A 17,995-nucleotide genomic window follows, 5' to 3' on the forward strand; every position below is an offset into this window, starting at 1 on the left:
CCGCCAGGGCTGTCGTGAGGGGTGTGGTCATGGGCCTCAGAGCGGGGTCTGCAGGCAAGGAGCGGCGGGCTGAGGCTTCTCCCGTCCGCACTTGCAGTTAGGCTGTGGGAGCTACTCACTTGCGTGATCTGGAGGGAGAGTCAACCCTTGGCTGCCATGTGTGGAGGCCCCTGCTACAGGTCCCTGTATGCAGCACATTAACTGAGTCTCAGAAAGGCTCCCAAGCCCATTTAACCACCGGGTAAACTCTCCTCTGCACTGTGTTCATCACTCTATTTGCAGCGCCATCAAGATCAAGAAACAAAAACAAGAGCTGAGAGTGTTTATACCAGAAATACAGACCTAGCTTCTAGGCAGCCCAGGCAAAGGGAAAAACAGGATGAGTGTGTGCTAAAGGTGGGGAGCTCTGCACCTCCTGTTTCCAGCAAAGTCCAATGTTGTCTGAGCTCTGAACTCCTAAGGGGCAGGTGATGGCTTGTGGCCTCCTGGGCCCTTCACCATCAGACCCCTTCTGTCCCAGACTCCTCTCCTCAATTTCACTCCTTTAACAGACACTGGGTCTTTGCCTGACTCTGTTTTCTCTCAAGAAGTCTGTGGAGATGGGCCATAGGGCTCAAAGATGAGGGTCTGGGAAGTGGCTGTGGCTCAAGCAATTGGGCTCCCACCTACCACATGAGAGGTCCCAGGTTTGGTTCCCAGTGCCTCCTGAAGAAGACAAGACAGCAAGCAGAAGCGTGGAGCAGGTGCAGTCTTGACATAACAAGATGATGCAACGAGAGACATGAGGAAAACATAATGAGAGACGCAACAATGCAGGGAGAGGAGATGGCTGAAGCAATTAGGTGCCTCCCTCCCCCAGGGAGGTCCTGGGTTTGGTTCCCAATGCCTCCTAAAAAGAATATGTAGCAAATGCAAACTGACACAGCAAATGGAAACAAGGGGGTGGGAGAAATAAATAAAATAAACCTTTAAAAAAAAAAGAGAGAGAGTCTGTGAGGTCAAGTATATAATGTCTGGGGTCAGTGTAGGGGCTCTGTGCTCATTTGTGTGGGCTTTATGTGGTCAAGGGTTGAGGGTTTGGAGGTGGTGGGTAGAGATCTGTGGGCTCAGAGATGGAGATTTATGGAATAAGTGTTGGTGGAATCTACAGGGTTAAGGGTAGGGAGTCTGCATGATGGATTTTTTTTTAAGATTTATTTTATTTATTTCTTTCTCCCCATCCCCTCATTGTTTGCACTTGCTATTGTGTGTTCATCTTCTTTAGGAAGCACCGGGAACTGAACGTGGGACTTTCAGTGTGGGAGGGAAGCACCCAATCACTTAAGCCACCCCCATTCTCTGCTCTGTTGTGTCTCATTATGTTCTTCCTCCTGGATCTCTTGTTGCACCATCTTGTGTCAGCTTCCCATGCCTGCCTGTTGCTCCAGGTCACTGTCTTTGTTTGAAGGCACTGGGAACTGAACCCCGGACCTCTGATGTGGTGGGTGGGAGCTCACTGACTTGAGCCACATCACCCTTCTTTGCATGATTGAATTTTGGTGTCAGGGATGAGGGTCTGTGGGGTCAGCAATCACAGTCTAGAAAGCAACTCCTTGCTTTTTCATGTTGGGCCAGGATGAGGATCTGGGGTCAGTGATGGGGACAGCATTTGTGGTGTCTGAGCTAAGTGATGGGGTTGTGGACTGTGTGAGGTCAATGATGCATGGTGTGGATGTCTGCTGTCAATTAGGGTATGGTATTTAGGTTTGGGGTTGAGCTACATGGTTCTCTGGGAACAGTGAGGGGACTTTGGTCTGAATGATACATGAATTTTGGTGGTTGGTTATGGGGTCTGGTAGTGAATAGTGATAGTCTTTGTGGTCAGTAATATGAATGATAGTGGTGACTGAGTGGACAGTGATCAAGGGGTTCTATGTTAAGGGAGTCCACAGAATTGGTGGTTTGAGGCCAACAACGGATGTCTATGGAGTTTCACAATGAAGGAACTTCTGGAGTCCATGATGGGAACTTTTTGTGTACGCCATGGGGAGCAGGTGTGTTAAGGGGTTTTTGTGGGACAATGATGTGGACTCATTGGGGTGATTGGTGGAAATTTTGTAATAGGTCTCAAATCCAGGGACCTAGATTATGAAACCAGACCCCAGAATCCTGTTGGGTATGTTTCAGAGAGTCAAGGGACCTTTTCGTTTAGTCTAGGCACAGACTGTCCTCTTTGTCCAGTAGGTGTAAAAAGTTCCCTTTGGTTAGCTAAGAGAAAACTCAAACGGCAGGGATTATCGATGACAACTGTAGTTAAAGAATCTAGACTAGCTCATTGGAATTTCAGAACAGAAGAGTTGTTGTTAATGATGATCTGCCAGGGTCAAAGATAAGTTTTGAACCACCTTTTCTAGTTGTATTATTTCCGTGGTGAGAATTGCAGTTTGCAGAGTACACATGAAGAAGAAAACAGTTATGCATCCTGTAAATTCTCCTGAATTATGGTGAATTGAACTGTGTACCCAGTTTGGGTGTGTTCTTTTTTTAAATAATTTTATATATGTAATATATATATTAAAGAAGTTGTGAGTTTATAGAAAACAATCATACACAATATGCGAAATTCCCATAAAGCACCTCTCTATCAACACATTACGTTATTGAGGGACATTTGTTACAGATTATGGGAGAATATTATCAAACTATTACCATTAACTACGCTCTATAGCGTACATTTGATTTATTTTTTCCATACCCCCTATTATTAACACAGTACCTTCTTTGACCTTGGTGCAAGAATATTACAATATTGCTATTAACTATAATCCACCTGGCCTTTTGGCTAAGATCCAGTGTAAAACCCAATCTCATTCAGTTAGGCCATACCTGAACACAAGTAACATCTTGAAGAGATATTATTTGCAATGGGTTCACACCAACCAGAATGTGGACCAAGATCAAGAGCATGCCCATTTTCCAGCTTTGTTTCAAGTATTCCTCTAGGTTTTTGATCTTCTATTGCAGAAATATTTTAAAGAAAATATGGATTATGTCTTCTCACCCACCAAAATAATAATATTAATAACAACAACAATAACAGCAGCAGCAGGAGAACTTGAGGCAAAATAGAATATCCCACGTTGAGATATGGTCAAAATTGGCAATTAGTACTTTTATGATTCTAAAAAAGATATTTAGCTATTTTACAGCCCCCAAATAGGTAAGATGACTTAAAATTTATGATGGAATCTATCACTGACATCATATAGCATTGCATAGTAGAAGAAAAAATGGACTGGGAGTGAAAAAATCTCAGGGTTCATACCCTTGTTCTGCCATTAACTTTGGGACAAGTCATTTAACCTCTGTGGACCTGTTTTTCCATCCTGAAGAAATCTGTTTTTCCCTAGTCTGGTTAAATATAGGATCAAACACAGGATTGAATGATCCAGATGACTTTTCAAAAACAATCTCTGTTCAAAAATTACAAACATCACTAGTCCCATGCCACTAGTCATAGGGAATTTGCACAGTTTTATGCAAATTCATTACTACTTCAAAAAATACTTTAAAACACCTGTATGATATGTAATTTTATCTCTATAGAAACATGCAAATGATATGACATTTCTATCCCTTTATTTTATGACTATAAAATACTAAAATAAAAAATTTAATTACCAATATTTAGGTGGATGTTCAGGTTTCTTTTGACTCACTTGATTTTTCATTAATAAAATGAATCCAATATTTATTATTTTAAAAATGCCCAAAGGATGAGGGCTGAGAAGAGGTACAAGCCACAGTGGTCAACAACATGGTACTGGCACAAGAATAGAGAGATGGATGGAATTTAAATGGGATTGAGTTGTGAGTTCAGAAATAGACCCTTATAGCTTTGGCAACTTGATTTTTTTTTTTTTTGGTAGCCAGAGGCCTTTTTTTTATAAAGCAGATTTATTGAGATATATTCATATACCATATAATCAAGAAGGTGAAAAAGCAGCCCACTCAATGGGAGAAAATATTGGAAACCACGTATCTGATACGGGTGTGATTTCCATGCTATCTAAAGATCATACAAATCAACAATAAAAGATTGGACAACCCAATTAAAATGGGCAAAAGAAAAATAGACATTTCTCCCAAGAGGTGATACAAATGATGAAAAAGCACATGAAAAAATGTCTGTTATCACTAACTATTAGGGAAATACAAATCAAAACGACAATGAGGTATCATCTCGCACCTCAAAAAATAGTCATTATTACCAAAGCAGAAAACAACAAGTGCTAGAAAGGATGTGGAGATATAGGAACACACCCTCACTGTTGGTGGGAATGCAGAATGGATGCAGCCTCTGAGGAAGACAGTTTGGCAATTCTTCAGGAAGCTAAATATAGAACTGCCGCATCATCTGGCAATTCCTCTACTGAGAGTATATCCCAAAAAATTGAAAACAGGGACATGAACAGACATTTGCACACTGATGTTCTTAGTGACTTTTTTCACAATTGTCAAAAGATGAAAAAAACCCAAGTGTCTATTAATCAATGAATGGATTAAAAAAAAATAAGTGGTATATACATATAATAGACTACTATGCTGCTGAAAGAAGAAATGAAATTGGGACACATATCTGATAACACGGAAGAACACTGAGGACATTATTCTGAGTGAAATAAGTCAGACACAAAAGGACAAATATTGTATGGTCTCACTAATACAAACTGAATATGAAGAATAAATATACAGTGTTAAAGTCTACAGTATAGACTACTAGAAGATAAGATGAGGGCTGAGATGCAGTATGGATGCTTAATGTATGTAGAATTTTTAATTAGCTTGACTATAAAAGTGTGGAAATGGATAGAGTCGATGGTAACACATTGTAGTGAGTGTAACTAACACAGCTGGTTTGTAAGTGTGATTGTGACCAAAAGGGGTAGTCGAGGGATGTGTCAGTTAAAAGAAAGCTAGAAAGTTATCTAGGGACTGAATAACATCGTGAACCTGGAGGTGGATGAGGATTGTGGTTAATAGTACAAGTACAAAAATGTTCTTCCACAAGCTAAAGCAAATGTATGTCACTATTACAAAGTTGTAAGAATATGGAGATGCATTGGAAAAATGCAATTAATGTAACTTATGCATTATAACTGACAGCAATATTGTAATATTCATGCAGCAATGTCACAGAAGGTACTATATCAACTCTAAGGGTCAATAATAGAGGGGTATAGGATTATTTTTCCATTGGAATAAGGAATACATTCAAAGGATTACTGGGATGAATGACTGTACAACTCTGTGATAAAAGTGAGAGCACCTAAGTGTATACTTTGGATACAATGTACAAGGCATGGAACTGGATAACAGTGAACAACGTGGTGGAAAATGGACCATGGTTAACAGTACAAATATGAGCGTGCTCTTTCATGAACTATAACAAATATACAGTACTAATATATGACGTTGATAATAGGGGGTATATGGAAAAATATACCAAGTGAACACCATGGACCATAGTGGTAATTGTCTGATGATGTTCTTTCATAATCTGTAACAAATGTTCCACAAAAGTATAAGGTGTTGGTGGAGGGTTGATGTATGGGAATGCTGCACATTGTGCATGATTGTTTTGTAAGCTCACAACTTCTCTAATAAAAATTAATTAATTAATTTTAAAAATTTACAGAGGGCATTGATGGTACAACTCTCTGATAAAAGTGAGAGCCACTGTGTAGCAGTTTAATATGGTTATGAATTCTAAAAATAGATATTGGATTATGTTTGCAATCTGGTCTGTACCTGAGTATGAATAAATTATGGTTAGGGCTTTGATTGGGCCACATCATTAGGGCATTGAGTGGGGACTCACAGATAAAAGGCATGGCAAAGGACAGAGTTAAGGGTTTTTGATGTTGGAGTTTTAATGTTGGAATTTGATGCCGAAGCCTTAAGCTGGAGCGCTGAGAAGTAAGCTCACAGAGGAAAGAGAAGCAAGTCTCAGGAAGAAAGGAATCCTGAGCCCAGGATGAAGCAAGCCCTGGGAAGAGAGGAACCCTGAACCCAGAGAGAAGCAAGACCCTGGAAGACATCGGCAGCCACCTTGCTCCAATACGTGAAAATAGACTTTTATGAGGGAAGTAATTTTTGTTTACGGCCTGGTATCTGTAAGCTCCTACCCCAAATAAATATCCTTTATAAAAACCAACCAATATCTGGTATTTTGCATCAGCACCCTTTGGCTAACTAAGACACACTGGGTGTATAATTTAGATGGGTTGTATAAGGCATGGGACTGTATAACACAGTGAACCATGTGGTGGAAGATGGACCATGGTTGACAGTACAAATATGAGAATGCTTTCTCATGAACCATAACAAATGTAAAATGCTAATACATGGTGTTAATATTGGGGGGAGGTAGTAGAAAAATAAACCATACATATGTTACAGACTGTAGTTAGTGATAACAGTGTGATGAGGTTCTTTCATAATCTGTAACAAAACTTCCACAACAATGTAAGGTCTTGATGGAGGAATAATGTATGGGAATTGTGCACATAATGCAGGATTGTTTTGTAATCTCATGACTTTTCTAATAAAAAATATATATTAAAAAATCTTGAACAGACACTTTACCATGGACGATACATAAATGGCTATAAAACACCTGAAAAAGTTACAACTTCATTAGCCATAAGGGAAACACAAATTAAAACCCCAATGACATACTTTACACACTTTGTAGAAAACGTAGTATGATAAATATTGATGACACCAAACATTGACAAGTATACAACTAGATCTTTTTTTTCTTTATTTTTTTAATATTACATTAAAAAAATATGAGGTCCCCATATACCCCCTCACCCCACTCCTCCCTCCATAACAACAATCTCCTCCATCATCATGCGACATTCATTGCATTTGGTGAATACATCTCTGAGCACCACTGCACCTCATGGTCAATGGTCCACATCACAGCCCACACTCTCCCACAGTCCACTCAGTGGGCCATTACAACTACATCTTTCAGCTATAGACTGTGCAATTGTGCAGTGGCAAAGCCACTTTGGAAAAATATTGTCAGTTTCTTATGAAAGTTAACGCATTGGTACCCAATGATCTAGCAATTCCACTACCATATATTCTTCCAAAAGAAATGAAAACACTGTCCACTAAAGTTGGTACACAGTGGTCATAACATATATCATCTTGGTTGCTCCGAACTGCAGTTAACTCAAATGTCCATCAACAAGGTGATGGATAAGCAATTTTTGACATGTTAAAATAATGGAGTCCTTCAGCAATGAAAAGATACGACTCACTAACATCGTCTTAGATAAATCTCACAGGAGTGAAAAACATTTCGATGCAAAAAAGATTCAAATGATTCCTTTTATGTATTTATAGAACAGAAAAAACCTAAACTGTCTTTTAAAAAAAAAACCCACAGAAAAGCTGTAGACTTTTTAATGGGGAAATTTACTCAAGTCAGGCAGGTGAGAGATTTTCTGGCATTATGGAATTGTTCTATATCTTGCTCAGATATGGATTCCTTGGATAAATGCATTTTTCAAACTCATCAAATTATACAGTTAAGAATTAAAAAAAATTTTTTTTGACATCTGGTTAATAACCATGAATGGACAGAATTTATAGACCTAACATTTCAAGTCTTAGAAGCCATGGCTCACCAGTAGCATTAAGTATGTTTAATTCCTGCATCTTAATTTCTCAATACCACTAATGTCCAGTATAAGGAAGAAAAATTCCATGGAGAAAGAACTGATTCCCAGGCAAGGCAAGAAGTTGCAAGATGTGTCTGATATATCAAGCTGCATCAGAAAGTAGTGTCCAGAGAATACAGGTGAAATAACCAAAGGACAAAGAAGTTAGATGGAGCTCTCTCTGGTTCAATCTGGGAACACTTGAGCATCAAAATAAATAATGACAGTACTGTATTATAACCCAATGAAACATTAAATCCACAAATTCATGCAGATATGCATGAATTTGTATATAATGGAGGGAATAGGAAAGTTCTATTCCACAGTACAATGTCCACTAATAAGTATACACTGATAGAGAAACAGATGAATGGATAAATAGTGGTATATCCACAGAATAGAATACTTCTCAATAATAAAAAGAATGATCTACTCAAATAAGGATTTTTGGTGGATCTAACGATAATTATGCAGCATGAAGAAAATTAGAGGTTGGGGAATAATGATTTCAATTAAAATAAATTCTAAAAAATACAATTAATGTAAAGGAGAGTAAATCAATGGTTGCCTGGAAGGATGGGGAAGGCAGGGAAAGTGAAATTATAAAAGGATAAGAGGGGGGAAAGTGGGTGACAATTGTATACGTAAGTATGTTCAATTTATTGTATGTCAAGAACACCTTAATAAAGCTTTAAAATGGTTCAAAATAAACATTTTGATCTCCTTTTCAGAAAATCAGGTTTTGCACCATGGACAGATTTCATCATCTCTCTCCTCATGCTCTAGGAGACGTGGCCTTGCACCACTGAGAGCAAATATTAGCGAGTTATGAAGATCATTCCTTCTTGAGTCAACAGGAACACTGGCTGGGTCACAAAGGCCACATCTCTATCCTTGTTTTCCTGCATGTGCAGTAATGGAAATGTGGTGAATAATTCAGAGAGGCTATGGGCATGCAAAATCTATAGAGTTTTTTCTGACCATGATGTAAACGTTACAGGACACACAGGCCTAGAGGTCTGAGGATTTCTGTTCACACTGAGCCCACACAGCCATTGTCACTGGAACATTTGGGGAAGCACTTTTAGAAGAAGCACATTTCATCTAGTTTACTGCAGTCTCCTCCACTCCCCCTCCTCTTTTTTTATTAAACAGTTTTATTGAAATATAGTCATATACCATATGATCTATCCAAAGTGTATAATAAGTGGCTTTTAGTATAATCACAATGCTGTACATTCATCACCATAAGAAAATTTAGAACAATTTTATTACTCCTCACACCCCTTAGCAGTCCCTCCCCAGCTGTACATAACCATTACTCTAACTTCATTGTTATAAATTTATTTATATTTACATTTTACATAAATGGAATCACACACTATGTAGTACTTTGTGTCTGGTTTCTTTAACTTTGTATAATGTTTTTGGTTTTTTGTCTGATATTAACATATTGTAGTGTTAACATGTATTTGTTCAACTTCATAGGAAAACAATCATATATGCAATTTTATCCATATTCATATTTCACATGTGGTTTTACTATGCTATACAGTTCCATGTTACAATTTTTTATTTTTCCTTTTAATAATGTACATGACTATAGACATTCCCTTTAAACTCCTTTCATACCACATAATATTACTGCTAGTTTTAGACATTATGTTGGGCTTTCACAATTTCTATTCATTTCCAAAGATTAACAAACATCCTTTTTACACATTCTGCACAATTTAACCCTCAGCTTTCCATTCTCTAACCAAATTCTATTTTCTAGTGACCTATATTCAAGTTATTAACTCCATGGCTTTACACATAGTAGCCCAATCATACAGTATTTGTCATTTTCTGTCTGGCTTGCTTCACTCAACATAATGTCCCCCAGGTTCATCCATGTTCTTATATGCTTTGCAACTTCATTTCTTCTTAAAGAAGTATAATAGGGAAGTGGATTTGGCCCAATGGATAGGACGTCCACCTACCACATGGGAGGTCCAAGGTTCAAACCCAGGGCCTCCTGACTTGTGTGATGAGCTGGCCCACACACAGTGCTCATGCACACAAGGAGTGCTGTGTCCCCCACATAGGGGAGCCCCATGCGCAAGGAGTGTGCCCCATAAGGAGAGCAGCCCAGTGTGAAAAAAGTTCAGCCCGCCCAGGGTGGTGCCGCACACAGAGAGCTGATGCAGCAAGATGATGCATCAAAAAGAGACACAGATTCCTGGTGCCGCTGACAAGAATACAAGTGGACACAGGAAAACATACAGTGAATGGACACAAAGAGCAGACTACTGGGGGGGGGGAGGGGAGGGCAAGGAAGGGGAGAGAAATAAATAAGAAATAAATCTTTTTAAAAAAAGCATAATAGTCCATTGTGTGCATATACCATTATTTGTTTATCTGTTCATCAGTTGATGGGCACCAGGGTGGTTTCCATCTTTTAAAAATTGTGAATAACACCACTATGAATATCAGTGTGTAGATGTCTGTTCATATCACTACTCTCAGTTTTTCTGGTATATATATACCTAGGATTGGTATTCCTAGGTCACATGGCAAATCTACATTCAACTTCCTTAGAAACTGCCAAACAGTCCTCAATAGAGGCTGTATCATTCTACATTCCCACCAACAGATAGACAGTGAACAGTATATTTCTCCACATCATCTCCAGTACTTGTAGTTCTCTGTTTTTTTAATAGTGGATTTCCAATAGGTGTGCAATGATATCTCATTCTAATTTTAATTTGCATTTCCCTAATCATTAGGGATGCTGAACATTTTTTCATGTATTTTACTTTATTTTTATTTCTCTTTTGGACAAATGTCTATTCAAGTCTTTTGCCCATTTTTAAATCAGGTCATTTGTCTTTTTATTGTTGAGTTGTAGCATCTCCCTATATATCATGGGTATTAAACCCTTATCGGCTATGTGATTTCCAAATATTTTCTCCCATTGAGTTGGCTGCCTTTTCCCCCTTTTGACAAAGTCCTTTGAGGTGCGGCAGTGTTTAATTTTGAGGGGGTCCCATTTATCTATTTTTTCTTTTGTAGTTCATGCTTTGGGAGTAAGGTCCAAGAAACCACCATCTACCACAAGATCTTTAAGATGTTTCCCTATATTTTTCTTCTAGTAGTTCTATTGTCCTGGCTTTTACATTTAGGCCTTTAATCCATTTTGACTTGATTCTTGTGTATGGAGTGAAATGGGGTCTGCTTTATTCTTTTGGTAATGGATGTCCAGTTCTCCCAGGGACCATTTGTTTTGTCCCATTAACATGGCTTTGACTGAAGATGTGCGGGTTTATTTCTGGATTCTTAATTCTGTTCCAATAATCAATGTGTCTATCTTTATGCCAATATCATGCTGTTTGACCACTGTAGCTTTGTAATATGTTTCAAGGCCAGGCAGTGAAATTCCTCCCATGTCACTCTTCTTTTTTAGAATGATTTTGGCTGTTTGGGTGCAATTTCCCTTACAAATGAATTTGGTAATTGTTTTTCAATTTCTGTAAAGTTGGCTGCCAAAATTTTGATTGGTATTGCATTGAATCTATGAATCAGTTTGGGTAGGATTGACATCTTAACAATATTTAGTCCTCCAATCCATGAACACAGAATATCTTTCCATTTGTTTAGGTCTATTTAAAATCTCTTTTAGCATTATTTTGTAGTTTTCTGATATAAGTCCTGAACTTTGGTTAAATTGATTCCTAGGTATTTGAATCTTTTCGTTGCTATCATAAATGGACTCCCCCCCCCCCCCATTTTGCTCCTGAGATTGTTCAATATTAGTGTACAGAAACATTACTGATTTTTGTGTGTTGGTCTTGTATCCTGCCACTTTGCTGAACTCATTTTTTTAGCTCAAGTAGCTTTGTGGTAGACATTTTAGAATTTTCTGTATATAGGCTCTTGTCATTTGCAAATAGTGAGAGTTTTACTTCTTTTCCTATTAGATGTCTTATTTTCTTGTCTAATTGCTCTAGCTAGAACTTCTAGCACAATGTTGGATAACAATGGTGACAATGGGCATCCTTGTCTTATTCGTGATCTTAGAGGGAAAGCTTTCACCTTTCCCCCACTGAATATGATATTGCTGTGTGTTTTTCATATATGCCTTTCATCATATTGAGGAATATTCCTTGTATTCCTATCTTTCAAAGTGTTTTTATTAAGAAAGGATGCTGGATTTTGTCAAATACCTTTTCTGCATTGATCAAGATGCTCATGTTATTTTTCCCCTTCAATTTGTTAATGTGGTGTATTGTGTCAATTGGATTTTCTAATGTTGAACCAGTCTTGCATACCAGGAATAAATCCTTCTTGATTGTGATGCGTAAGTCTTTCGATAAGCTGTTGGTTTCTATTTACAAATATTTTGTTTAGAATTTTTGCATCTATATTTAATAGGGAGACTGGGCTGTAATTTTCTTTTCTTGTAATGTCTTTGTCTGGTTTTGGTATTAGGGTGATGCTGGCTTCATAAAATATACTGGGTAATTTTCCTTCATCTTCATTTTTTGGAAGAATTTAAACAAGGCTCAGTGTTAATTCTTTTCAAAATGCTTTGTAGAATTCATCTGAAACCGTTGGTCCTGGACTTTTCTTCATTGGGAGATTTTTTATGTTAATTCAATCTCTTAAATTGTGATTCATTTGTTAAGTTCTAGTATTTCTTGTATCATCAGTGTAGGTTGTTTGTGTATTTCTAGAAATTTGTCCATTTCATCTAGGTTGTGTAGTTTGTTGGCATATAGTTCCTCATAACATCCTCTTATGATCTTTTATTTCTGTGGGTTCAGTCATAATTTCACCCCTTTCATTTCTGATTTTATTTATTTGCATCTTCTCTCTCTCTCTCTTTTTTTTTTTAGTCTAGATAAGGGTTTGTAAATTTTATTGATCTTCTCAAAGAACCAGTTTTTGGTTTTGTTGATTTTCTCTATTGTTTTTTTTTTCATCTTGTTGTTCTCAATTTCATTTATTTCTGATCTAATCTTTATTATTTCTTTCCTTCTGCTTGCTTTGGGAGTGGTTTGTTGTTCTTTTTCTAGTTTCTCTAGTTGTTCAATTAGATTTTTAAAAAATCTCTTCCTTTTAAAATTTAGGCATTTAGGACTAGAAATTTTTCTCTCAGGACGGCCTTTGTTGTATCCCATAAGTTTTGATAAGTTGTGTTCTCATTTTCATTTGTTTCAATATATCTACTAACTTCACTTACAATTTCTTCTTAGACAAACTGATTATTTAAGGGTGTGTTGTTCAGCCTCCATACATTTGCAAGTTTACCTCTTTCCTGTCTATTATTGATTTCCAGTTTCATTCCATTATGAGCTAAGAAGGTGCTTAGTATAATTCCAAACTTTTTATATTTATTGAGACTTGCATTGTGCCCTAACATGTGGTCTATCCTGGAGAAAGATCCATGGGCACTTGAGAAGAATATAGAACCTGCTGAGTTTGGATGCAGCATCTGTATATATCTGTTAGGTCTAACTTGTTTACCGTATTGTTCAAGTTCTCTGTTTCCATGTTGATCTTCTATCTAGTTGTTCTATCTGATGATGTGAATGGAATGTTGAAATCTCCAACAATTATTGTAGAACTATTTCCCCATTCAGTTTTGCCAGAGTTTGCCTCATGTATTTTGGGGCATTCTGGTTTGGTACAAATACATTTAAGATTGTTATTTCTTTCTGGTGGATTGTCCCTTTTATTAATATATAACGGCCTTCTGTATCTCTTATAACTTTTTTTGCATTTAAAGTCAGTTTTGTCCAATATTAGTACCTACCCCTGCTCTTTTTCTGGTTGCTGTTTGCATGAGTATCTTTTTCCAACCTTTCATTTTCAGCTGGTTTGTATCCTTGGGTCTAATATGAGTCTCTTGTAGACAGCATATGGATGGCTCATATTTTTTTAATCCATTATCTCAGTCTATATCTTTTGATTGGGAATTCATTCACATACAGTGATATTACTGTAAATGCATTATTTACTTGCACCATTTTATTATTTTGTTTTCATGTCATATCTTATTTTTGTGTCTTTTTACTCTTTTGGTTATCCTTTCGGCTATTCTCACTTCCTTATTCTCTCCAAGCCTCTCTTTCCTGTCTTTTTCTTTCATGCACTAAGGTTTCCTTTAATATTACCTGCAAATGTTGATTCTTTTTTATGAACTCTCTTAGTTTCTGTTTGTTTGTGAATATTTTATACTCACCTACATATTTGAAGGACAATTTTGCAGGATAAAGAATTCTCTAACAGTTGGCAGTTTTTCTCTTTCAGTATACTAATTGTATCATAATACTGTCTCCTCCCCTCCATGATTTCTGATGAAAAATCCACACGTAGTCCTACTGGGTGTCCCTTGTATGTGATGGTTTGCTTCTCCCTTACTTCTCTCCGAATTTTCTCTTTATCTTTGAAATCTGATATTCTGAGCAGTATGTGTCTTAGAGTAGTTTTTTTCAGACTTATTCTAATTGGGGTATGGTGTACTTTTTGGACATGTAAATTCATTTCTTTCATGACAGTTGGTAAATTTTCAGTCACTATTTCCTCAAATATTTTCTCTGTTCCTTTTCCCTTCTCTTCTCCTTCTGGAATTCTCATGACATGTATGTTGTTGTGTTTCATGTGCCATTCAACTCCCTGAGCCCTTGAACAATTTTTTTCCATTCTTTTCTCTCTCTGTTCTTTTCTTTTTTCAATTCCAGGTGGTCTGTCTTTGGTATCAATTATTCTTTCTTCTTTCATTTCAAGTTTACTGTTGTATGCCTCTAAGGTATTTTTTTTAACCTTTAATTTTTTTTTATTTTTAAAGAAGCTTTAGATGACATAAATTGTACACAAAAAAATAAGGTATTCCCATATGTCCCACTTCCTCCCCCTCTCACATTTTCCCACATTAACAAGATCCTTCATTACTGTGGTGTATTTGTTATAACTGATGAAAACATATTGAAGTATTGCTACTAAACATGGACTATAGTTTACATTATAGTTTATACTCTGTCCAGCACAATTTTGTGGATTATGACAAAATATACAATGACCAGGGTCAGTCACTGCAATGTCATGCAGGACAATGCCAATGTCCTGAAAATGCCCCCATATTACACCTATTCTTCCCTCTCCTATCCTGCAGCACCTCTGGTGGCCTCTGCCTTTATATCAATGATAAGAGTTCTTCCATTGCTAGAATAATAATAAGTCCATAGGAGAAGAAGTTTTCTTTAGTCCATTGTTCATTCCCCAATCTTGAGGACTTCGGGATGATGATGACCACTCTCCTTCTAATTGAGAGGGAGCTTAGGTCTCATGGGGCAGATTGATGAAGCTATCTTGCTTGCAGTTGTAGACACTCTGTGTTCCTTGTGATGTGTATTGTCCATCATCATCTCTCTCAACTATTGTGTCTTTCATTCCCAGGAGTTCTATTACTTTTCTATTCAGGTTTTCAAATTTTTCTTTCTGTTTGCCCAATGTATTCTTGATATCATTTATCTATTTAGCCATATTGTCTTTCAATTCATTAATTTGGTTTTGGAAATTTGTGTGCATCTTGCTGATTAGCCCTCTCAAATCCTGCATCTCTTCTGGGGCTTTGATGTATTCCTTTTCTTGGGCCATGTCTTCATTTTCTTAGTAAGGCTTGTAATTTTTTTGCTGATGTATAGGCATCTGTATAGGCATGGTGATTTTACTTAGATATCCAATTTCTCTCTCTATCTTAGGGATTTAGTGGTGGGAGACTGTGTGTTACAGCTGTTCTTTGATTCTTGGTTAAACCTGTTCTAGCTCTTTGGGTTGTCCCTATTAATTGCTCAAAACTGGGCTCTGGACCCAGTAATGGGTTGCAGACCTACCTCCTAAGGCCTTGGGGAGGGAGGCTGTATATACCAGAAATTCCTTGGTCTGCCTGCAGGTGGCACTCTTTGACAGCCCTCTCAGTTCAATGACTGGTCGGAGTGTGTTTGCTGCAACACAGACCAGATCAGTGTGACAGAGTTTGCTGCCTGGGGGCTAAGAGCCTCTTACTTCAAACTTTCTCTGAGGCAGTTCTCCAACCTTTGCTGACAGCCCCTGCCCTTCTCCTGGGTAGGAAATAATTCCACTCCCCTCTGAATCCTCAACAACCAGTCCCAGCCAGTAGAGGGGGAGATTGAGACTGTCTGATCTCTTTAGCCCCGGGCCACCTCCCAAGGCAAACAATAGCCTGGCCCTACCCAGCCTGGAAGCGCTCCTGGGACACAGCAGACCCAATTTGTGGGTCCGAAGCTGAGTCAGCCTTAGGCTGTGTCCCTCTCTCTCCCCTTTCTTGAGGAGGTGGATCCCTGGGGAATCCTTTTTCTGTTGCCACTGATCCCGAGGCCTGAGAATTCAAGTGTCTACAGTGTGGGGGAGGGCGCTGGCAGTAGCAGCCGCCCTGGAAGATTTTTTCAGGCCATTTCTGTCTGTCCTCTAGCTATTTTTCTGGGAGAGAGCAGAGTTCCCATGTCTTTCTAGTCTCCTCCACTCCCTATTAATCTATTGTTTCTGTACAAATTATGGTTTCCCCTGGGACTTGTGTTATCACAAGCATTATGGGAAACCAATAATGTCCCTTTAAAAAAATCATTATTTTGGGCAAGCTGCTGTCAGAACTCAGATGGAGTCTGTGGGCCACACCTGAGTCAAGTCCATGCCCTAAAGAGTCAGAGAGAAGGGAATGAGGACCCACTAAGGGCTCAGGCTACTTGTGATGTCCTCCCGTGACTATAAGAGCATAGAGTCTGCTACCCTGAGCATGAGTGGTGACAGATGCACACTGCACATCTGTCAAGTGGAGAAAGCATATTCTGTGCCAATTTCTGCCACAGAAATTGGCAGTGACATAAATCTGTCAACAGCCCTGGGCATGTTGGTAAGTGCAGTGCTGCTCATTCAGGTTTCCCACCTCCCTGGAATTTATGTGTAATCTCCCTTGTAGGATACATAAGGCCAAATACAGGTTTCTCCTCCATTGTCATACTGAGCAAAGAAATAGCACCTTCCCTGCACGTATAAGGCCTTTCTCCAGGGTGGCCTCCCTGTACCAAATAAGCTATGAACAATTAATTTTTTCAGTGCCTTACTTTATTCATTTAACGTTAAGTCTTAGAGATTGTTCCATATCATTACACCAAGAACTTTTCATTCTTCTGTATAGCTGTGTAGTATACCACTGGATGGAGATACCACATTTTTTTTAACCAGTCCCCTACTAAATTTTTTTAACCAGTCCCCTATTAAAAAGCATTAGATTATTTCCAATCTTTTGTTAGCATGAACAATCCTGCCATAAAATCTTTGAATAATTATCATTTCCCAGTTGTCCAAGCTCATCCATAACATATATTTCTAGAAGTATAATAACCTTCTTGAAAATTGTGTGGACTCTAAATCTTGATATATGATGTGAAATTACTTTCCAGAGAGATTACACAATTTATAGCTCAATGTATGAGAGTATTTATTTCTGTATACCCTCACTAATTGAGTGGGCAAAAAGTCGTATCTCAGCATAATTTTAATTTGCACTTCTTTATTCTGAGGGATATTAAAACATCCTTTCATTTTCTTTTCTGAAAAATGTCTATTCATATCCTTTTCCCACTTTTCTTTTGGATGTGGCAGGGCTGTTTACTTGATGATTTGTAGGTGTTTTTTTTTTTTATCTGAGAAAATCGCCCTTTGTCTGTAAGATGAGTGGCTAAAACTTTTTCCAATGGGTTAAACCTTTTACTTTTGTGTGTTTATGTTCATTAATATTCAGTTTCCTTCCCTGGGAAGGTGCTGACCTCAGGTATGTGAAGGTGACTTGCTTTGGCCAATTAAATGTTAGCAGAAGCTTCTGTGTCACTTCTGGGCTGAAGCTTGAAGAACCAGTGCTTTGGACATGCTCTCTCCCTCTGCCACGGCAACTGGCAGCTACAGACAGTGGCTGCGTCTTCAACTTGGGAGCCCAAAGTGAGAATGACAAAACTGACAACTTGGGAGCAGAGCCCCTGGCTGACCTACAGGAGAAGATGTAGTGTGAACAAGAAAAAATCCTTTATTGTTTGCTGTCACTGAGATTTGAGGGTTGTTTCTTTTGCTTATCCTGACTAGTCTAGGAGACTTTTGCCACAAATAAACTTTTTATTTTGATAAATCAAAGTGATTTCCTTTATTTCATGACTTACAGGTTTTGTATTAGAGTATCTTCCTCACTTCTGGATTATTATTTTTAGAACTCCCATGGCTTT

The sequence above is a fragment of the Dasypus novemcinctus genome, chromosome 8 (assembly GCF_030445035.2).
Source record: "Dasypus novemcinctus isolate mDasNov1 chromosome 8, mDasNov1.1.hap2, whole genome shotgun sequence".
Taxonomy (NCBI): Eukaryota; Metazoa; Chordata; class Mammalia; order Cingulata; family Dasypodidae; genus Dasypus; species Dasypus novemcinctus.